The sequence below is a fragment of the Lagenorhynchus albirostris genome, chromosome 17 (genome assembly GCF_949774975.1).
Source record: "Lagenorhynchus albirostris chromosome 17, mLagAlb1.1, whole genome shotgun sequence".
Lineage (NCBI taxonomy): Eukaryota > Metazoa > Chordata > Mammalia > Artiodactyla > Delphinidae > Lagenorhynchus > Lagenorhynchus albirostris.
Window position 1 is genome coordinate 65,924,784 of NC_083111.1, and position 24,601 is coordinate 65,949,384.

Here is a 24,601-nt window from a genome sequence, read left to right on the forward strand (position 1 = left end):
ACCTCCTTAGTTTTCATTCTTACTAATTTAATTGTATCAAATAAAACTATGACTTTAGTTTAATTCATCTCTTTGATAATCAAGAAAGCTAAACATGCTCCCATATTTACCTGCTAAGTATAGATTCTTATGTGACCTGATTTTTCACGTCTTTGCCAATTTCCCTCTCCTGAAGCAGAACTAATGACCTCTTCCTTGGTCCCCTCTTAGTACCTAGTTCCTGCCTCTATTCTTGGACACACCGCAGGGTTGCAGTTATTGGCTCATATATGAGCCCCTAGAGGGAAAGGGCTATGTTTTCCTTTTCAAACCCCTGTCTGTAGCCACTAGTTACCTGTGGCCGCTGAGCACTTAAAATGTGACTAGTCCAGAGATGCACACTATTATATGTAGAATGGATAAACGACAAGGTCCTATTGTAAAGCACAGGGAATTATATTCAATATCCTGTAATAGACCATAATGGAAAAGAATATGAAAATGATATATGTGTGTATACGTATAACTGAAACACTTTGCTCCACACTGGAAACTGACATAACATTGTAAATCAACTATACTTCAAAAAAGAAAAACGTGGCTGGTCCAAATCAAGATGTGCTGAAAGCATAAAATACACACTGACTTTTAAAGACTTAGAGAAAAAAAAGTAAACTAGCTCACCAATTATGTTTATATTTATTACATTTCAAAATGATAATATTTTGGCTGTGTTGGGTTAAACAAAATAAATTATTATAATTAATGTCACCTGTCATTTTTACATTTTTTAGGGTAGCTACTAGAAAATTTTAAAATGTAGGTGTGTCCTTATATTTCTATTGGAAATATAAAAGCTGCCTAGGGACTAGTGTTTTCAGAAAAGCAATTCATTAAATGTTTGAGAACGGATTTACAGGTTTTTAAGTTCTTCTTCAACAATTGGATTGTGGCTCTTAGCTAAAAATTATCATCCTCATCATCCCTCTACCATATTTATACCTCACTTTAACGTCAGTGAGACCAGTTGAAAATTGCCATTAAAGGCAGCTATGAAGAGAGAAAGACAAACAATATGGTTAGTCCAACAGATATCTATTGAGTATCTGCTGTTGCCAGGCACTTTCCAGAAACTTGGGATCATCAGAGAACAAAGCAAACATAGGTCCTACCTTGAGAAGCTAACACGGGGTAGAGTTAATGACCTCATATCTTCGGAGGTGAGAAGTACTGTGGCAAAAGAAAGAAGAAAGTACAGGTGAGGAAGGAACAAGTGCAGTATTGAATAGGTGGTCGTGGTGGGTCTCATTGAGAAGATGCGAGTGTAAAACAAGACTGGAAGGGGTGGGGCACAGTATTCCAAGTGACTCCCTGGGGAAAGAACATTAGGCAACAGAAACGGCTACAGCAAAGGACCTAAGGAAGGGCTGTGTAACTGAAAGGGGTCTGGAGGGAGACCCAGGCTCTCATCTCTGAGCCTCGGTTTCCCCATGTCTTCGAGGTCTCCTCCCTCTAGGTCCTGACCAGCTCAAACATACACAACTCCACCACCTACATTCCTCAGCACTGTCCATTCTTCACCACCCCCCACCACGACCGTCCCCACCAAACGGAGGCTTCGGAGGTTTCTCTGGTTGTCTGAATTCTAGAAAAGGCTTTGCCTGGAGCACTTGGGGGAGGGCTGAATGGAGCCGGAGAAGGCTTATTTATAAATCAGGACAGTCCGTGGGCTGCTCTGCAAACCCAGCTCATCTATAGGAAGAACAACCAGTTGCTAAAAAGATCATCCCCGGGGAGCTGCCCAGCTGGTTTGCCAAGCAGCCCAGGTCCATCTCCACCGAGGGAGTTATGGAAACGGTAGGATGGAGGCTGATCAAGTTGCAATCGCTTCCTAACTGGTTTCCCTGCCACCTCTCCCTTCACTATCCCTTCTCCACTCTGCCACACGGGCCTGAGCATGACATTTCTGTCCTTAAAAGTGTCCCATCCAGGGACTTCCCTGGTGGTCCAGTGGTAAAGAATCTGCCTTCCAATGCAGGGGACGCAGGTTCGATCCCTGGTTGAGGAACTGAGATCCCACGTGCCGTGTGGGGCAACTAAGCCCACGAGCCACAACTACTGAGCCCACGCGCCTCAATGAGAGAGCCGCAGACTACAGAGCCCTCACTTCCTGGAGCCCGCAAGCCACAACTAGAGAGAGCAAAAAAAACCTGCACACCACAACTAGAGAGAAGCCCGTGTGCCACAACGAAAGATCCCACATGCTGCAACTAAGACCTGACTCAGCCAAAAAAATAAAGAAATAAATAAAATAAATAAATATATATATTTTTAAGTGTCCTATCCAATAGCTCCAAGCCCAAAGTTCTTAGCAGGTAATGAAGTCCATCACAACCCGGCCCCAGCCAAATGCTGCAGTGTCCCTCGTTTGTTCTATCTAGACCCTTCCCAATACATCACACTTTCCCTACATGGCCCTCTGCAAGCCTCTCTTGCCTATCCTCCTCCATCTGTCTGAGGGGTGCCTCTCCCCGTCCACCTGATGGACCCCACACACTCCTCCTTAAAGGACCAGTTCACATGTCCCCTTCTCTGAGGACACAGGTCCTGGAGTCAGACTTTTCCAGCTCTGCCATTCTTACCCAGTGTCTAGGGCAAGTCCCCTGACTATCTGAGGCTCTAGTTTCCTCATCCATCAAAAGGGATGATAATAGGGCTTCCCTGGTGGCGCAGTAGTTGAGAGTCCGCCTGCCGATGCAGGGGACACGGGTTCGTGCCCCAGTCCGGGAAGATCCCACATGCCGCGGAGCGGCTGGGCCCGTGAGCCATGACCGCTGAGCCTGCGCGTCCAGATCCTGTGCTCCGCAACGCGAGAGGCCACCACAGTGAGAGGCCCGCGTACCGCAAAAAAAAAAAAGGGATGATAATAAACAGTACACACCTCATGGAACTGTGAGGATCAAGGGGCCTCATGCACGGGAAGAGCCTGTCACAGTGCCTGGCACACAGTAAGCGCACAATAAGCAATGACACTGTTACTATATATTTTCAATATTATTATCATTATTACTTTAAAAAATTTGAGTACAAAACCGTTTTTTATTGAATTATAATTGATCTACAACATTATATTAGTTTCAGGTGTACAACATAGTGATTCAATATTTTTATACGTTTCAAAATGATACCATGGTAAGTCTAGTCACCATCTGTTACCATACAAAGTTATTACAATATTATTGACTATATTCCCTGTGCTGTACATTACATCCCCATGACATTTTATAACTATGATCGTTATTACTTTAACAACCACTGCTACTACTACCACTTCTCTCCCAGGGCTATAGGCTGGATGTTTGTGTGCCCCCCAAATTAATATATTAAATCTTAATGCCTAATGCAATGGTATTTGGAGGTGGTGCCTTTGGGAAGTGATTAGGTCATGAAGGTGGAGCCCTCATGAATAGGATTAGTGCCCTTATAAAACGGGCTGGAGAGAGACCCCAATTCTCTTCCACCATGTGAGCACACAGCTAGTAGGCACCATCTGTGAGGAACCAGGCCCTCACCAGACACCAAATCTGCCAGTTCCTTGATCTTGGACTCCCAGCCTCCAGAACTGGGAGCAATAAATTCCCATTTTTGTTTTAAGATTTTTTTTTTTTGATGTGGACCATTTTTAAAGTCTCTATTGAATTTGTTACAATATTGCTTTTGTTTTATGTTTTGGTTTTTTGGCCACAAGGCATCTGGGATCTTAGCTCCCGGACAAGGGATCGAACGCACACCCCCTGCATTGGAAGGTGAAGTCTTAACCACTGGACTGCCAGGGAAATCCCAAATTCCTACTGTTTATAAGCCACCCAGTCTGTGGTATTCTGTTTCAGCAACCTGAACAAGACACCCAAGCAGAATGGATCCTGCCTCTGGTTTTCCACGTGACTTATGTTGGGTTTCCTAACCTTGGTGTTGGTTCCCTCAAAATCAGACTCTGAGATAAAGACTTGGACGCAAAGAGTTTCTTTGGGACGTGATCCCAGGAAGACAGGTGAGAAAGTGGGAGAAGTGAGACAGGGAGGCAAGAAGACCAATAAAGGGTGTGTTAACGGGAGGGGTATTTATGTGTCCCTGGAGCTCACTGCTCACTGAACCCCGAGGAAAGCACCTCATCTCCCAGCTAGACAAGGACATGCTGAAGACCCAATACTGCCCAGTCATGGAATGTCAGAGGAAATGACCACTGCTGAAAGGAACTAGCACAACCTGATGTCAAACAGCTGTCCCCAAAACCTCAAAAGCTTGCAAACTCTGACTTAGCAGTTCTGCTTCCAAGAATTTATCCTAGGTGAACAATCACAGATGTTCACAAAAATATGCCTAACAGTTCTCATTCCCAGAATTGCTTATAATAGTGAAAAATTGGACACCATCTAAATGTCCAATAACAGGAGAGTAGGGTAATTAAACCGTGGTTCATCCCCACATTGGAATACCTAGCAGCCACTGAAAATGATTTTGTACAAGAGTATTTAATGTCACAGAAAAGTGACCATGATATTGTTTGGTCATTTCTTTAAAAGCAAGTACATAGACACATAAACTAATATGTGTGATATGACCTAATAAGAGTTTTCATGTAATAAGCACACACGTGCACACACACATTCATACACACACACACTGAGACCTGGAAAGATAATGACTAAAAATGATGACAGTGATAATAGCTGAGTGGTTGAATTGTATTTTAATTTTCTGTTTTTTTCCTTTAATCTGTATTTTCAAAATGTTCTACAGTGTTCATGTATTAAAGGGCGACTCTGACAGCACCGGGCAGCCAATGCAGAGGGTCTGCAAGAAGGGGGAGCATCACTTAGCTGCCTGTCCAAATGGGCTTGTATTTTTCTCTGATCTGAAAGGTCCGGAGATCAGTCCCCTATGAGAGATTGGCTTACCTCTAACCTCTAAGTAGCCCATCTGGGACACGTGCATCTCTAAAAACACATGGGCTTTTCCAATGAGAAGATATAGCCCACAACCAGAGAAGGAAATTAAATGCTTTTCTCAGTAAATTTCTCCATCTCCAAATTTTAATCATTCTAATAGGGCTACCTGCTGGTTTAGGTTGCTCAAAGCCTGATTAAAACGAGTTGATTCTATGAAGTTACCAGTAGTTTTTAATGGGGCTGGGGGGATACGGTACTTATACTGCTTTCTAATCTCTGATCTTTAGGTCTTTTTTATAGTATTTCTTGTTCTCTGATCATCCTTTGAGGCAGGATTCAGGCAGGATTTAGGTAAGGAAAGGAGGAGGCTGTATAGAAAATCTTTACGTTCACTCAAAAAACATTTCCTGATTTTTAGAAGAGGAGGGGGGGTCTTCTGCCCTTTTTTCATAGGATTAGAGGAACCTCCATCCCTTTTATCACTTCTAGTGCCTCTGTCTACTCCCTCCCTTAAGAGTTTCCCCCCAAGAGAGAGAGACAAGCTCCTGTCACGGATCAGAACCCGAGGGGATCATCGGACCATGTTTCTTGTCAGGTGGACCTACTACACCACTACACATGCTGCACCCGTGAACACAACCCTCTTCCCAATTTCTCTGTCACAGGGCAGAGCCTGCTGAACCCGGCTCCCTTTCTGGGCCTGTTTCTGTGCCTGCTACTGGGTGTGTAATGCAAGCCGGCCATCCTGGACCTTGAAGCTGGTTTGGTAAGTGGACTTGGAGAAGGCTCTGTAGTTCCAGCCATTCTAGATTTGAGACAACAGGGAGAAGAACCTCCATTTTTCCTCTTGGCCTGAGGCCCCATTCTCCTATCCAGCTTTTATCAAAGGCCTTCTTTGCCGTGGGGGGGGCAGTGGGGTGCGGGTTATGGTACTTGCAGATCATTAAGCAAGCTCCTAATTTTTTATCCCCACTTGACTACTGTTCCTTGCATATGACTTGGCCAAGAACCCATGGGGTATCAGGGAGGAGGGTTCACTCTCAACCTGAGAGCTTCAATCTGAACACCTGATACATGCCAGGTGCTGAAGACACAAGGAAGGCCCCATCCTTGCCCTTGAGGGGTTTGTAGCCTGTGGGAGGAGACAGATATGCAAGGAAGTACACGTAATAATAAGTACAATCATCCCTCGGTATCTGCAGGGAATTTGTTCCAGGAGCCCCTGTGGACACCAACATCCGCAGGTGCTCAAGTCCCTTATATAAAATGATACAGTCGGCCCTCTGTGTCTGCAGGCTCAGCATCCACCAGCACTGTGGTTGGTTGAATTCCAGGATGCAGAAGCTGTGGATATGGAAGGTCGGTTGTACAATACAATGTGATAAATACTCTAATGCGACAATGTACAGTACAAAGTGCAGGGGAGCACAGAGCAGGGAACACATTCAATCGAGATAGAGGGGATTGGGAAAGAGACTGGAAAGGCTCCACAGAAGAGGAGATAATTAAGCTGCATCTTGACAAGTGACTAGGAGAAAGGCAGGGGAAGGAGATTCTGGGCAGAGGGAACAGTATGTGCAAGGAAAAGAGGCGTGACTGCCTGGCATGTTCTGGGAGTGGGAAGGCATAGACTTTCGGGGTCATAGTGATTTTCTGATTCATTTGCATAAGCTCTTTATAAATTAAGGCTATCATTCCTTTGTCTATTCATGTCATAAATTAGAGACTTAAACTGTAGTAGTGCATAGAGTAGGTTACAGTGGGGGAAAGCTGAAGATAAGGCATTCATTAGGAAATTATTCGTCCACTTACAAGCAATGCAGACCCAAAGCAGATGAGTCAAAGCGAGAATGCATCCCAAGAGCATTGTCCAAAGTCACGCTTTGGTATGTGGCAAAAGTGGAAGTCAACTAGCAGGTTCATATACTGCATCCTGAAGCAGTGTTCTTTATCCTATCTCAGAGAGGGTACAGCCTGGAAGGGTCTCAGGTAATGAAAGTGTTGGCTCTCTATGGAGGTTTCAAGTGGAGAAATATAAAAAGGTTGAAAAGAAATGTCTTCTTTATAGCTTCCACTAAGTCCTACTTTTCTGATGGAATTTCACGTACTCACATTTCAGTTGAGGTAGCCCTCGATAATCAGGCAATTGGTCAGTTTTTTAAAACGTGCTGGACCATTAAGATGGACAAAATGGGAATTAATCTGGTCCTGAAGAATGAGTAGCATTTCTGTGAATGGGTGGGTGCTATCATCTGAATGTTTGTGTTCCCCCCCAAAATTCATACGTTGTCATCTTAACCCCTGAAGTTGATGGTATTAGTACGTGGGGCCTTTTTGAGGTGCTTAAATAGGGAAGGTGGAGCCCTCATGATTGGGATTAGTGCCCTTATAAAAGAGGCTCCAGAGAGATCCCTAGCCCCTTCCACCATGTGAGGATACAAGAAGTCTGCAACCCAGAAGAGGGCCCTCACACAATCATGCCAGCACTCTGATCTTGGACTTCCAGGCTCCAGAACGATGAGAAATAAATTTCTATCATTTATAAGCTACCCAGTCTGTGATATTCTGTTATAGAAGCCTGAATGGACTAAGACAGTGGGGAAGAGGTTAGCAAGGCAATCCCAGGAGAGGATTCGTTCATGCCTCTACTAAAAAACCATCTAGGATTACCACCCCTTCTCTTTGGTTTCAAGTAACAAAAATCAACTTTGTCTAGCTCAGTGAAAGGGGAAGATTTGTGGGAGAGATGATGTGTTATCTCATGGGCCATCCCCTCAGTTCCAACCATTTGCAAAGACTAACTGGCTTTCTCTGAATCCCAATTCTCAGAAAGATCTGATTGGACCAACTCAACTCACATGGTCACCCCAGCCAATCAACTCTTGCTGAGGGTCTGGATCCCATGGACAAACATGGCTGCTTTGAGCAACTATCTAAAAAGGAGGTCAGTGTAAGCTGGACTACACTCCCCCAATCCATGGTCCTTTTATATGCTGAAGGTTCCTTCTGTCCTAGAGCTAAAGATTCAGCCGAAATCTGTGAGCAAGTAGAAATCTTAATTCAGTGGAAAGTAGGGTGGCCAGCCTTAGCAAATAAAAGTACAAGAGGCCCAATCAAATTTGAATATTTAACAAAAAGAATTTTATCCCACGTGATATTTGGGACCTACTTATACTAAAAATGCTTCATTGTTTGTCTGAAATTCAAATGTAACTGGGTATCCTATATTTAACTGCCAAATCTAGTGGAAACGTGGTCCTTTTGCAGGACTCCGAATTCTTGACATTTCCAAAATAATGATCACATCTCTGGGAATTGACATGCCCAAGACAGATGTAAGGGTCTTCATTATGCCAAACGGAGGACACTGTGAGTGAAGCCAGCATCCTGAGAGCAAGAGGTGGACCTGCATAATTATCAGTGAGTTAAATTGCTTTGTCGCAGAGAGTCAGCTTATTAAATATGCATTTCAAGTTTGGGGTGGTTGGCTGAAGAACTTAATTATCAACAGATGGGAAACCCCTCGCTGCAGCCTTGACCTTTACCTGTCATGCTGGCACACAGGACCACATGCAAGATGACACTAGAATATCTTCACATGCCATTCTCCACAGCCTTTGGACAGGGAGCCCTGGGCTTCCCTAGGGCTGGGCTGGGCAGGTGGAAGACCACAATGGCTACTTAGACGGGCATATTGCCTCATTGGCTTACATGGGTCTTCTCATGACATCACTCTTCCCTCTCTATGAAAAGGACACTGTTGTTAGTGTTAAACAAACTTGGGTGCTGGTCCTGCTGTGACCTCTTACAAGCTTTATGAGCTGGAGCAAATCATAAAACTGCTCTGAGCCTCAGTTTCCTCATCTGTTAATTGGGAATAATAATATTACCCTTCTTACAAGGTTATTGGGAGGAATCAATGACCTCCTGCCTATGTAAGTGTCAGATTCCATGGACCCCAGTCTCTCAAACTTGTCCTAGTCCCCCTTCTTCCTATTATCCAGGTCCCCAAGGTCATTTTAATAATATCCTCTCAGCCACCTCAAAATGTGTGCCTTGTTCACAATCTTACTCTGTTTATTGCCAACCTTATAGATTTGTTATCCCCGTCTCTACCTCTGAGCCACCCAGCTTGCTGGTGTCAAATCATAAATCATGTTATTAAGTCAAATCATGTTATCTAGCCCCAGATGGTCTCTCCCTGTGCTCAATAATCCTTTTACTCTTCTCCAGTGGACCCACAGCTCAGAGGTTTCATGACTACAACAGAATCCAAAGTATCACTTATATTTTACTTTATAAATAATGTGTTATATAGTATATTAAGTATATTATATATATATATTATCATTATCATTATTGGTGAGGGAGCAGGGCATAAGTACAGGATAGGAAATCATGTCTTCTGAACTTCCTTCCTTACTCCGAATCCTAGTTTAAATACAGCTACTTTTTTTTTTTTACAAGAACAAATATCCTATTTTTATTCAGCACAGATTACTTAGAACATATTACTTACGGAATTCCATGGAGGTAATATAAAAAAATAATTAATTTCGACCATTTTCTACATGAAAAATGAAGTACATCAAAGGAAAGTTAGCAAATAAAACAAGGATGCACACTAGTGAAGGTTAAGATGATAGCTCAAAGACTTCTATTGCCAAATCTTTCTTTTTTATTCTAAGTCAGGGTCAACATTAGAAGGGTTCATCCTAAAAAACCATATAGATTACACCAATAATTTGTAATCACCATGCTTGCATCCTCCTGTCACTCACTATAAAGTTGTCACTGTAGCAAATTTTCCTTGACAAAAACAGAAGTCACTTTAGAATTATATGAATGAGTCCTTACCCTCTACCTGCAGAGAGATGCAGCCTTTGCCAACCAGAAGAAGAGGTTAAAATATTGGAGAATGATCTCTGAATGGCTGCCAGCATCTCCCTTAGATCTCTAAGCTTTCTTCAAATATCTGGACTTTTAGCAACTAAAAAACTTATACTCAAAATGTGTACAGTAGTTTCAATAGGAAAAGTCAGCTACTTCTTAATGTCACCAGTTGTGCCCTGGGCATTTTACCCATTGGCTATAAACCCCCACTTGTCTTTGTCGTATTTGGAGTTGAACCCCATGTCTCTCCCCTGTTGCAATATCCCCATTGCAATAGTCTGAATAAGTCTCCCTTACCATTTTAACAAGTGTTGGAATAATTATTTCACAGTTGGTTAAGAACACCTGGAGCATTTTTTTTAATTCTGGGGAGACCTGGACCCCACCTGAGACCAAGGAGTCAGAACCATGGGCTTGGTTCTAATGTGTACTAGGGGTAAGAATCGCTGGCCCAGAAGGTCTGCACAAATCTCCTTTGTGATGGACTGACTCTCAGACTGGAGGACGCCTTGAATTCTGGCTGGGTTGACCTTCATCTCTGTCAACCCCACATCAGCCCATCCGCATCTGAAACAGGCTCCTTTGTCCAGCCCCTCCAGACCGCATGGCTGGAATACACCAAGCTGTATCACTCCTCTGTATATCTGCTCACACTACCTCCCCTCCCTGAAATGCTTTCTCTGTGCCCCTTGACCACCAGGGAAAGATAAATCATATTGAAGACCTCACCTCGGGGGCTTCCCTGGTGGCGCAGTCATTGAGAATCTGCCTGCTAATGCAGGGATACACGAGTTCGAGCCCTGGTCTGGGAAGATCCCACATGCCGTGGAGCAACTTAGCCCGCGCTCCACAACTACTGAGCCTGCGCGTCTGGAGCCTGCGCGTCTGGAGCCTGTGCTCCGCAACAAGAGAGGCCGCGACAGTCAGAGGCCCGCGCACCGCGATGAAGAGTGGCCCCCGCTCGCCGCAACTAGAGAAAGCCCGCGCACAGAAACGAAGACCCAACACAGCCAAAAATAAATAAATAAATAAATAAATACTCACCTCCTCTAGGAAGCCTCCCCCAATTCTTTCCATAGCACGCCTGGCGTTACCGAGCCTAAGTTCATACTGCTCGCCGTACAACAGGCCAATAATTAAGAAATGAGTTGTTGGAACAAGGAATAATTGCTTTAGTTTAGTTGGGAAAGCCAACTAACTGAGAAGATGGTGAGCTCCTGCCCCAAAGAACCGACTTGTCTGAATTAGAATTCAGGCTCCTTTTATACTAAAAGGGGAGGGAGTAAAGTCAAACACTTCCTGGTTCCCATCAGCCTCCGGAGGGGATGTGTTCATTTCTTCCTCCCTGCAGTCGTGCACAGGTGGGCCCGGTCAGGATGTTTCCTGTGAGCTAAACAAAGGTATTTTAGCTTAATGCTCATTACCTGGGAAGCAGGGGGTGGGGGCATTATGTATAATTTAAACTTATAGGCAACATCCCTTTAGTGATTAACTTGTAATAGAATATAAAGGCTCTTCCCTATTACACTGGGACCTCTCTTGCCCTGTCCACAGCCCTGATGGTGCACAGAGCAAGCCACAGCATGTCTGATGTCACGGAAACATCAGTGCGAACGGTGGCTTCTCACCAGCCATCCTGGCTAAGGGCATATATAGTAGGACTTGATATTCATGTAAACAGATGCTAGGTTTTCAGAAATTACCCATCTGAAATTAATACCGACACATGAAAAGATAAGAACAAAAGCTATCCATCGGCAAAATGAAACTCACTGTTTCTGCCGGGAAACTGTAAACTTGGTTAAACCTCAATATTGAACACATAAATTTGTTGATATCAAATATTAAGAATCCTACAACACAGAGCACTGAATTTAGAGTCAGAAAACCTAAACTATAAGTGAATTCAGCCACTTTCTAAGCACGTAACTTTAAGCAGATACTTAATTTCTCCGAGCCTCAGTTTTCTCATCTATGAAGTGAGGATTATAATACTTCACCTACTTTCTCTAACAGGTTGCTTTAGTCATTAAATAAAATAAAATCTGGAAAAGCATATTCCGTTTCACAGTGATGCCCCATACAAACACAAGAATTTTAAATCCTTACTGATTACTTGTGCTTTGCTTTTTTCCCTTAATTAGTATCCACACTTTACATTCGTGTGAAACAGATCGAGATGTCCATTCAGGAATAATGAAGAAGGAAGGTTTATTTTAGAAAGACCGTGGGTGTTGTTGAAGGGATAATATGTCTTGTCTTTCTTTCTTTCAGGAAGTAATATGCAAAAAACTTTGTCTTGCTGACATTCTTCCATACAAGCTGGAATAGAAACTATCTTGCACCTGAACAATACACTTATGTATAAATTGTAAATAATAACTAAGGGGAAAGAATAGCTAACAAGAGTAAAGGAAAGGGACAACACATGATTAAACTGGAATCTCAAAGTGTTCAGGCTCCAAAGCAGGCCGTGTGTATGTATATAGATATATATTTACCAATGTGTTTGATTCTCCTCTTCCTTCATTTTCCATCTTCTCTCCCTGTATAAACCAAATCTTTCCTTTTGGACTAACAAGTTATGGGGATGTGCACACACATGCAGTGTCTGTGTGTATGTATATGAGTGTTTGTGTGAGTGTATTTTCCCTCTAGTCTTTTTTTTTTTGAAGTATAGTTGATTACAGTGTTTCAGGTATACAGCAGAGTTATTCAGTTACACATATGTATATAAATATATACACAGATGTATTCTTTTTCAGATTCTTTTCCATTATAGGTTATTACAAGATATTGAATACAGTTCCCTGTGCTATACAGTATATCTATTTTATATATTGTACTTTGTTAACCCCAAACTCCTAATTTAACCCCCCTTTCCCCTTCGGTAACCATGAGTTTGTTTTCTATGTCTGTGAGTCTGTTTCTGTTTTGTAAATAAGTTCATTTGTACCATTTTTTAGATTCCACATATAAGTGACATCATATGAAATCTGTCTTTCTCCTTCTAGTCTTTTGTGCTTGGTTGCTTATCTGGGGTGGTGGTATTTAATCTTATCTTTGACAAGGTAAGTGGTATTAAAGTCCAAGAGACTGTGGGTACCACAGAAAGTTGCTACACAGCTCTCTGTGGTTACGCTACAAGGGACATAGACGGATTCCAGTTGACAACTCCAGAAGCAGCAGAGCTAGCAAGGGAGATAACTGTTTTCTTCAAGGTATTCTTGAGCTAGAAGGAATCTTACAGATCATCTTGTCCAACCCTGTGCACTTTCTCATTTTACAAGTAAGGAAATCAAGAATGGTCAGAGAGGGAAAGTGATTTTCCTAAGATCACAGAGCTTTTACAAGCCTTTCCTAAGCATCTTCCCTATGCAAGGCATTATTCTATTACCTGAGGTGATTCCAGGATGAAAAAAAAGCATGATCTCCATTCTCAAGGAGTTGACGGTCTAACAGTGGAGCATGTAACTCAAAGTAGGATGAAATCAGGACTTGAGAATGCTGGAAGAACTAAAAGAATTTCTGATGGGGAAACGAGACAGGGTTTCCTGAAGAACGTGGCATCTGCACAAAACATCAAAGGTTAGAAGGATCGGGGACGCACAGGACCCACACTGGCATATTTATTGTGTCACCAGCTGTCTCGGGCTCCCCTTTTGGAAAACAACACCAGAACACTAGCTGATAAAAAATAAAAATGATAAGGCAAGAAGGGAAATTGAGAAGAAACATAGTCTGGGAAAGGACAAGTGGAATCAGTACCTTGAAAGTGATAGGGAACACCATCTCTAGGGGGAAAAAAAAGCACAAAGCACCTGCTGGGGATCACATCAATTTAAAATGCAAAAAGCAAATCAATGAGTACGTCTCTTCTGATCACACTAAGAACTTAAAGCAGTTTGGTAGGATTATTCAACATAACTATGGTGCACTAACCTTCTCATATATATAAACTGTACATTAGATCCATACTTAACTTGAGTTAAAGCAGGAGAGACCAGCTAAGGGGGAAAAGTGCAAAGAAAAACAACTTTGAACTACATTCCAAAATGTGCAGGGGCTGGAAGAAAAGCCACAGTGAGCGTGGGGATACGAAGCCCTGCCACAGGGGGCCACATCATCATGGGGAATAAGAACCCGAGAAATCAACCAGCATGATGTCATCATCCTAAGTGATTATTAAAGGCCTGGGGTGAGGTGAGATAACCCAGCAAGAGTGCGCAGGGTGAGAGGAGAACCTGGGCCAGGATCCGGGAAACTCCGACCTCTCCAGGGCAGGGTGTGGCAAGGAAGAGTCAGTGGTGACTTGGGCAACTTCTGGGGGAGCAGAGGGCAGAGTGCTGTAGTTTGGAGTAGATGCAAAACAAGGACAAAACAAACCAAAAAAATGCCCTTAAATCCATCCTCCTGGAAGCTCTACAGGGAACAAAAGCCGCTCTATCCTGCAGTGGGCATGGGTGTAGAATGATTAGATGCTGCCACAGACACTGCAAAGCAGGATACTCCCATGGGCCAAAGGGGAAATCTCTCAGGCAGCTCTTGGAGGGTACTTCGCCGTAAGACGGCTAAAGAGCTGCATGAAGAGCTTCACTCCCTACCCCACCCCCAAGCTTACACGCGCGCGCACACACACACACACACACACACACACACACACACAGAAATAATACATTTGGGCTTCCCTGGTGGCGCAGTGATTGAGGGCCCACCTGCCAATGCAGGGGTTGCGGGTTCAAGCCCTAGTCCAGGAGGATCCCACATGCCGTGGAGCAGCTGGGCCCATGCACCACGGCTGCTGAGCCTGCGCTCTGGAGCCCATGAGGCACAGCTGCTGAGCCCGTGTGCTACAATTGCTGAAGCCCGCAGGCCTGGAGCCCTTGCTCCGCAACAGGGGATGCCACCGTGGTGAGAGGCCCACGCACCGCGGCGAGGAGTGGCCCCCTCTCGCCGCAGCTGGAGAGAGCCCATGAGCAGCAACGGAGACCCAACACAGCCAAAAATAAATAATAAAATAAACTTATTTTTTTTAAAAAGAAATAATACATTTAATTAGGGGACCAAACATCCCAGCGTACACCTGCTGACCCAGCATAATAATTGACGGCATCCCCTTTCACTCCCCAAAGTATGCCAGTTTGGAAGATGGCTTACATGTGGTTGCTGAGGTTTAGGGATGGTGGGGAACAGGGAGTGGGTGTGATTATAAAGCGGAAGCAAGGGGGAAACCATTGTGGTGATGGAAGAGTTTTACATCTTGATTGTGGTGGTGTTTACACAAATCTATTCATGTGATAAGGGACAAGAACCATACACACACGGTACATTGACACACAATGCCAATTTCAGTGTCAATTTCCTGGTCACTGTAGGTAAGATGTCATCACTGGGGAAAACTGAGTGAAGAGGAGAAGGGTCCTCTCAGTATTACCATCGCCACTTCCTGTGAGTCTATAATTATTTCAAAATGAAAGGGTTGGGTTTTTTTTAAGTGGTCTAGCAGCATCCACCGAGTGCTGGAGCAGGGACTTTGCAGAACTGAGATGCGTGCAGGCAGGATTTGCTCGGGTCTGTACAGTTGCTAATGGGAACGTAAATGGCTGCTGCAGACGAGGGGCTGAGGAAGAGGAGATGAAGAATTCTCAGTAGCTCTTTCATTAGCTCTGGTACAAGAAAGTGTTCCAGCGTGAATCAGCAGAGATAGATGTAATGTGTGGAAATGGATCAGTGGGTGACACAGAACAGCTCAGAGACAGCAAAGGGGATCAGAAAGGAGAACCAGGACAACGGCATTTACTTTGGGGTCCCCTGGATTTGAGCTTCATCGATGGTCAGGAAAGCAGAGAATTAATAGTTAACCTCAGATCTATATCACATGTAGATATACATGTACATACACGGGTTGGTAAACCGCTGTGCATAGACGGTTTGGTAAACCGCTTTAATTGATTCCATATCACAATTTTTGTCCTTTTCAACCACTCAGTTGATTTTCTTGTTAGCGTCACAACTTAAAAGGACTCCATGAGGTGTTTTTTAAAAACCATTTCCACTTACTGAATGTTCTGACTCTACACCATTCACAGGTCATTTCACTTCGATCTTCACACAAACTTACAAAGTGGATATTATGATCCCCACTTTGCAAATGAGAAAACTGAGACTCAGAGAGGGTAAGTAACTTGCCCAATGTCACACAGATAATAAGGGGTAGGGCCAGGATTCAAGCCCAAGTCACTTAGGCTCCAAATCCATGTCATCACCCCCGTGCTACACTGCCTCTCCTGGGGTGAGCGAGGCAGGGAGAGTGAGAGTTACAGGGTCACCTGAGCTAGGTAGAGCCAACTGCCACCAGTCACAATCTCCTTGCTTTGGTGGGTGAACCGGAAGTGCCCCCCTTGGAGAACGGCATCGGAGTTGGCCATGTGCTCCATCCACCCCTAGTGCCAGGGGAAGTAGGGAACCCCTCAGTTTGGTCCACCCCTCCCTTTTTCCTTGGAGATCTGGGTGAGAAAGAACCCTCCATCCACGCCAGGAGCTGTGTGCTAAGCTCCTTCCTCAGAGTGCCCACAGGCTCTGTGCAGACACCCATGGATTGCAGGTATATCAGGGCCGCACATTAAACTGAGACCCTCGTGGGATGGCCAGATGTCCCCAGCAACTTTGCATACAGAGCAGAATCCGGGAAACCCAACAACAGTGTCTCTCTCGCCACATCCTTTAGGTAAATGGCATCTGCCCCGCATTAGAGAAGAAAGAATTTTCCTGGCCGGAAACATCTCCAGCAAGGGCTGTGCTGGAGAAAGCCTGCAAAATTCACTCTCACAGCAAAATCTGAGGATTCCAGGCAAGTCATTAGATCAGATATTCTGAAGCTAAGAAGGGGAGAAAAGCAGCTGAGACATGGCTGACATCGTCACAGTTAAGCTCCACGAGCAGCGCCAAGGATTTTGTCTTTTGTCCACGTGACTCAAATGGGCAAATTGAGACACCTCGGGGTCAGCCCAGGAGACTGGCGTGGTGATGGTAAGCGGCTCTGAGGTCTCGCAGCCTTTATCCTCAGACATGGTTACAGAGGAAAGAGAGGAACTAAGAACAATCGTGGCCTAATAAAATATGCTTAGAAACTATCAGCTACAATTTCATCAAGTTTATTTGAAGGCCCTGGGATAAGTACTTGAGATGCATTTATCTCACTGCAGCCTCACAACAGCCATACAGATCGGTGTGATTATCATCCCCATTTTACAGGTGAAGAAACTGAGGCCCAGAGGCATCCAACAATTTGTCTATGGTTCCATTGATAATAATCAGGACAGACAGGATTTGAACTAACTCCTGAGCTCATACTTTCCACTGCCCTTATTCTGTCTCCCACATGGACAATAGCTGCGGGGAGTGGGGAGGTAGAGAGGAGCAGAACTAGACCCCGGAGCTGCGCAGCTCTAAAGCTTGTGCCTCCTCAAAATATTCCATACGTGTGGTCCCTTGGGTGTGGCTCACACACTTGTCCATGCACAAGAGCATAGAGCCAGGCAACGAGCGCCTGTCCCCTCTCACACACACACTTACACGTTGTTTTGAACGTCTGCCTATTGTGCATGTATCTTTACAACGTGTTCTCTGGGGACTGTGAGCTCAGGGGTTTGGGGAACCCAGGGATAAGGTCTCAGGGCTACCTCCACATGGCTCTACGTCAGAAGAGTTACTGGCTTTGGCAGGTGAGGCATATAACTTATCTGAACAACCAGGTAGCAACCCATGAATTCCAGGGCTGGGGTCATCCCTGGAAGGGGGTCCCCTGTTCATGCAGGGATTTAAGTCCCAGCCAGACCTGGGCCTTGCCCTGGCATCCCCTGACCCCACCTGCTCTGCAGCTGTGTGATATTAGGAAAGTTATGGCCTTGACACTCTCAAGTCCAAAAACTGGTCAGCTTTTCAGACCAGGTGCCTAGAAAGTTCAGCAAGACCTGGACTTGGAAGAAGTGAAGCAAAAGCATCACTGAAATACAAGCCCAGCTCTCATTTGTAAATAATAATAATAATAGTCCAAGAAGAGCAGGGGGATTGGTGAGCAAAGATGACACGAAGGAGAAAGAATGGGCTTGGAGAAAGAGGCTAGTGACAGGAGAGAAGCCCCAGGTGGGGGAAGCCGTGAGCTCCAGGAAGAAGGATGGGGGCATCCCAGGTACAGCAACAACCCAGAAGGGAACCAGCTGCGAATGTGAAGCCTGCGCAGACGGCAGCGGGGAGATGGACCCGGCGGTGTTCTATCTTCATAGCCTCCTCTGAGGGCCCTGTGCACAGGCTTCTAAAGCAGGTGGCGGGGGAGGCGGGGGCAGTGTCAGGCTGCACAGCCCAAACCTGAGTCCCAGGGGTGCAGTGTCATTGGACCTCGCCCCTGAGCACCTTGCCTACAGCCTGGGAGGCAGATGCCGTGTGATCACATTACAGGAGGGCAACTAGGAGACATTAGGAGGAGCTTTGACCCAGGCCAGGTTAGGGACCCAGTGACTTTGCAGGGCGTCTGATCTGGTGCTGAGATGGTGATCACGACCACGATGATGATGGTGGTGGTAATAATAGAGTTTAATCATAATAAACAAAGACTCATTGGGAGCTAGGAATGAGCCAGTTACTGCTCGAAACACTTGCAGGTGGTAACTCGTTTAACACATCTGCTGATTGGAGATAACGAACTCATGATATTATCACATGTTGAGATGATTAAATGAGATGATATATGTGAAACTGCCTTGGAAATGGATGATAAAGATGACAATGATAATAATAATGGTGCTGCTGGTGGTGATAGTGATGCTGGTGATGATGGAGATGGTGGTATTACCAGTGGTGATGGTAATATGCGTTATAGTGCAGTGGGTAAAGATAGAGACTTGGACTTACACAGAGACCTAAGTTCAAATTCCAGCTCCACCACTTACTGCATTATCTTAGGCAAGTTTCCCTGAGCCTCAGTTGCCTCATCTGTGAAATGGGAATAATAGCTCCCTCAAGGTGGTGTTGAGAAAAGTGCGTATCTATTTCTCAGCACAGTACCTGGCACTTGATAAACAGTGGTTACCATGGAGAAGAGCGGTGCTGGCAGCAGCGGGAGTGACAGTGGCAAAGATGGGGTTGCCAGTAGGCGTCAAAGAGGTTTTCATACAGGTGAGTCAGTCCCTGATCACACTCCACACAGCTCTTCCAGCACACACAGCCTTCGGAGCCTTCACTTGGAGAGGATATACTTTTTTTAATTTTATTGAAGTATAGTTGACATACAATGTTGTGTTGATTTCTGCTGTACAGCAAAGTGATTCAGTTGTACATATATATATATTCTTTTTATATTCTTTTCCATTATGGTTTATCACAAGATATTGAATACAGTTCCCTGTGCTATACATAGGACCTTGTAGTTTATCCATCCTGTATATACTAGTTTGCATCTGCTAAGCCCAAACTCCCAATCCTTCCCTCCCCCACCCTTGGCAACCACAAGTCTGTTCTGCAGAGGATATTTTTAATTGGCTACACCTAGTCCCAAGTACGCAGGAAGGCCTTGCACGTTCACCACATTGCAAGCGCCACTCACTTAACCATTAACCGAGATGGCTCTAGCTAAGCTGGGAAACAGACAAAGGTTATCTGTGGAGTTATTGCGTCACTTTCTCACCCCTGGCCCTGGCACCACGTGGCCTTAAGCTGACCCCTAGTCTGCTAGGACAACAATCGCCCGGCCCCATCTCCTTCCCCCTCCCAGACCCATTGCTTTTATCCTTCCGTGTCCAGCCACTTAGGGTTTTGTGACCCCAAAGTTAATAACAATAATAATAGCTTACATGTATCAGATTAGTTTATTTAATCCTCACAACCACCCTGTGAGTTGGATGCAATTATTAGCCCCATTTTACAGGGGAGGATACTGAGGCTCAGAAAGGTTAAAGTACCTTTTCTGGGTCACACAGCTTATAATTTCAGAGCTGGTACCTGATTTGAGGTATGTTCGATCTTGAAGCCCAGGCTAATTCTACCATATGACATATGATGCTGCCTGCCTTTCAAAGACAGTCCACAGGAGTGATAGTATTAAACAGCCAGCATGGAGGGTAAATGTTGGAGGAAGAATGCACTTGACTGATTCTCAAGTCCCCCTAGAAAGGGAGCTCTCCACCACCAGCTCCCCTCCAGATATTGACCTGGCAGTACCATGGGCCACTTGTCATGGTCACTATGAATCTCAGAAATGATGTGTCATGCTTTCTAAAACATGCTTTCTGAAAAGACAGACTTTTTTTTCATTGCAGCGTACCCGTTACCCCAGCAGTTCCACTTCTAGAATTTTATCCTTCAGATACGTTTGCACATGTGCGAATGGACATATTTACAAAGTTACTCAGTGTTTTTCATGGCAAAAACTTGGAAGCAACCCAAATGTCTATCACTGGGGAATGGTTAAATAAATTGTGGAGCATGCAGATGAGGAAATACTCCCTAGCCATAAAAAAAAACATTTAAAGTAAGCTCTATCTGCAGGAACACAGAAGAGATGTGTAGGAACATGTCAGATACGGATCTTATGACATATTGCTAAGCACAAAAAAAAGAACAGCATGGATGTCATGTCACCACTGACGTCAGATATGCGGAGGGAGAAGAATAAGTACAGGTGTTTCCTCAGATATGCATGGATGACCTCTAGAAGAAACAGGTACCACTCGTTGCTTTCAGAAAGGACCTAGGTGGTTGGGAGACAGAAGTGCAACAGGGAATTTTTGCTCTATCCCATTATGTATCATCTGAATGTGGGCAGCTATACCAAAATAAATCTATCTATATAAATATGCACACATATATGAATAATCATAAGGGAATGTTCATGGTCCATTAAAAAGAAGTCCCTGGACATGGCAGCAGAGACCTTGAATTTGATTATTGTTTCTGACACCTTGGAAAAGCTACTGGTTGTTTCTGAATCCAGGTTTTCTCAATTTTAAGGGGGATGGTGGAGAGAGCGATAACTACTTCCCAGGGATGTTGAGAAGACAAAGAGGCAAAATGTATTTGATTCTTCATTCTCCAGATATTTGTTGAGCACTTACTCTGGGCCACGCCCTGGGGTCTGGGCTCAAAACTATGTATTAACAAGGTGTGTTCAGGAGCTATGCTCTCCCATCATGCATCATGGGATTACAGGCAAGGGGGAAGATGGGCATGAAATCAATATGTAGCTATGCAGTCGCCTGTTGCCAGAAATACTGCAGCAGGACAGAGCTCTGTGAGAGGGAATATTGCAGGAGATATAGGAGGCCTTTCTGAAACAGTGACACAAGCTCAGACCCACAGGCATTTGCTTGGCCAAGCGAGGAGGGAGAAGCAGTACAGGTGAGAATCCTGAGCCAGAAATAAACTTGGAGAGTCAAGGAACCAAAAGACAAACTGGCTAGGGAGCAGAGAGCTGGGGGCAGAGCTGGAGGCATAGGGGATGAAAGCAGCCCAAGCCTTAAGGGGCAGGGGGATGGACCATGGGGTACCTTCCAGGGGCAGTGGGAAGACATTGGCGGTTCATCCCGAGGAAGAAGCAGTGCAGCGCAGCGGATAAGAGAGCAGGTTCAGGCAACCCGCTTCAAATCCTGGCTATCCCACTTCCTGGCCTGTACCCTGGGGCAGCCCTATGCTTCTCAGTAAGGAGACAAGGAGTGCCTCTGGTACAGTGTGTGAGGTTTAAGTGCATCCCAGGAGGAGCTCTTAGCTCAGTGCCTGGTGCCTCTCACCACCCAGCAGATGGCTTCACGGCAGCAGCGGCCATAATAGTAGTTGCAGTGCATTTCTGAAAAGCCATTCTAGAGCCAGGGTGGCAAACGATGGCCCCTGGACCAAAGCCCAGCCTACCTCCTATTTTTGTGCTGTCCACAAGCTATGAATGTTTTTATTCATTGATTGATTGATTGATAGCTGAGTTGGGTCTTCGTTGCTGCGCGCGGACTTTCTCTAGTTGCAGTGAGTGGGGCTACTCTTCATTGCGGTGCGCGGGCTTCTTATTGCGGTGGCTTCTCTTGTTGTGGAGCACGGGCTCTAGGTGTGTGGGCTTCAGTAGCTGTGGCACACGGGCTCAGTAGTTGTGGCACACGGGCTCAGTAATTGTGGCACACGGAATTAGTTGCTCCGCGGCATGTGGGATCTTCCCAGACCAGGGCTTGAACCCGTGTCCCCGGCATTGGCAGGCAGATTCTTAACCACTGCGCTACCAGGGAAGTCCCTGAGAATGGTTTTAAATCTTCAAATTAGTTTAACAAAAGAATAGTAATTATAATTCATGACACATGAAAATTTTATGAAATTTACATTTTAGCACCTATAAATAAAGTTTTATCAAGACACAGCCAACCTCATTCCTTTACGTATCATCTATGGCTATTGCTATGCGCCAATAGCATAATTTAGTAGCTGAAACAGAGACCTACGGCCTGCAAAGCCTAGGATATTTATTATCTGGCCCTTTACAGAAAAATTTTCCCAACCCCTGCTCTAGAAATTGGATCAGAGAAGCTCAAAGATACAAGGAGGAAAACCGGTTAGGAGGCTCCTATAGAGTCTGAGCAAGAGGTAATAGAGAACAGGAGAGAAGCAGACAGCTGGGGGAGGGGTTCTGGAGAAGTGTGTTTGAAAACTAGTAAGGGCTTACAATTGTTGGGCCTTGCCAATCTTTCCCACATTGGCCATGGTCATGACTACTTCTATCTATAAAATTTAAGAGGCTTTTGTGGTTTTGACATCAGCTCCAGCATTCTATAATTCTGGGACACTTTATGATAACTGCAGAAGATGATTTCAGGGTCCGGGTGACTGACAAGCTGGTGGCGTCGCAGATGTATAATGCTGGCATCCTCCGAGCAAGCCCAGTGCTGGGGCGTATAAATAGAAGGCAGCAGTCATCAGGAAGTACTTCTGGGGCTGAGGTCATCCTCCCCTTACACTATCATGGCAGGACCAGGCGGGTGCTGGGTCCACATCTGTACCCAAACAAACTCGAGATAGGAGAACATGATGGATTAGAGAAGGGACCAAAAAGTCGGCTGGAGAATAACGCCTGTGAAAAAGGTAAAGTAGATGGATAATTACAGATTATCCAATTATGGTAGGTAATAGGTAGACATCTATGATGCCTACGCATCTACGATGCCCCAGGTGTTGCTGTCAGCTCTTTATACGAATTGCTTCATTTAATCCTCACGGTCAACGTTACATGGTAGCTACCACCATTATCTCCATTTTGCAGATGGGGACAAAGAGACAGAGAAGGGTAACTTGCCCAAGACAGTAGAACTCGTGCGTGGAGGAGTCAGGATTCCATTCCAGGAGATCTGGGTCCTTACTTGCACCCAGTATGCTCCTGTACTTAACCTCTGTGCTTGACTATTCTCTGTTCCAGCCCTCAGGGAGGTGAAGACTGAGGGTCACTTAGGAACCACATGTAGGGCCCTTCTGTTATTTCCCCGCTCAACTCCCAGAGAGTATAATACGTTGTCTACAAGACAGCATTTATTATATTATGATCAAGTCATTGTTTTCTTGAAGTCATGTGTGGCTATCAGTCCTCGTTCATCAGCCTGCAATGCCATCCCACCACAACACACACACACACACACACACACGCATGCTTAATGCGTCTCATCAAGGATGGATTAGGATTTCCAGTGAGCTCTTTCACAAGCTGCAGGTAATTCTCAAAGCACCCAGATCATGCGTGTGGGCTGTGGACAGGAGGCCACCACCAGATACACAGCCCAGCTCTCCCTGCCGTATCACCAGGACAGTTCTTCCACTTAAGACCCAACCAAGTGGTGCTGTCATACCTATCTGCCTAAGAAACAGAAGTTAGACCTCCAGTCAACAGCAACGACAATTATAACTGCCAATTGTTAACGCCATGTGCTTTCAATTTAATCTTCTCAGCGACCTGTGGGTTGAAGAAACTGGGTGGGGGTTATCGTCTCTGTGTTACTTACAAGGGAAACAGAGGGTCAGAGTGTTGAAGCTCTTGCCACAGATCCTTAGGGAGAAAACGTCTGAGTCGATATCCACACTCAGGACCGCCTGACTCTGGACCCCTGCCCCAAACTGTGAGGCCACAGCAACTCCAGGAAGGAATGAATGAGGCATGTCTCAGGAGCACCTCAGGTCAGTAGATAGTTATTGATCGCATACCACGTGCCCAGTACTGTATTAAGTCTTGGAGATGCAATAAGACAGAAATGGTCCCTGCCTAATAGAATTTAGAGTCCAATGAATACAACTACAGAATTTATTCATTTAACCAATATTCATTGAGAGTCATTCTTCCAGAGCCAGGTACAATTCTAAGTGTTTGAAGATGTGACAAAATGAACAGAAAAGGCAGGGATGCTGTCTTCATAATGTTAGGACGTTTCAAAACAATGTAATGGAGCGTTTTAGGCAGTGGAAAAGTTGGAAGGGGAAACCAGTCTTATACTCGGCCCCCGCTGGGATGTGCCTTCCCAGCCCTCTAGGGAGCCATCTAGCTGTTGGTGGGACGTCTGGGCTGCCCAGAGGGCGGTCACCCACCCAGGCACCTCCCAGCATCACATCCCAGGAGGGGGTCTGAGAGAGGCTGGCTGGATTCTAGCCCTGGGTAGCTAATCCCAGTTGTGCTGAATTCCCTGGGGCTCTCCAATTATTATAAGAGGTGTCATGAAGTTCTCCTCACAAGTGCTCCAGAAGAGATGATTTTTAATTCACTTTCATTTAAAGGA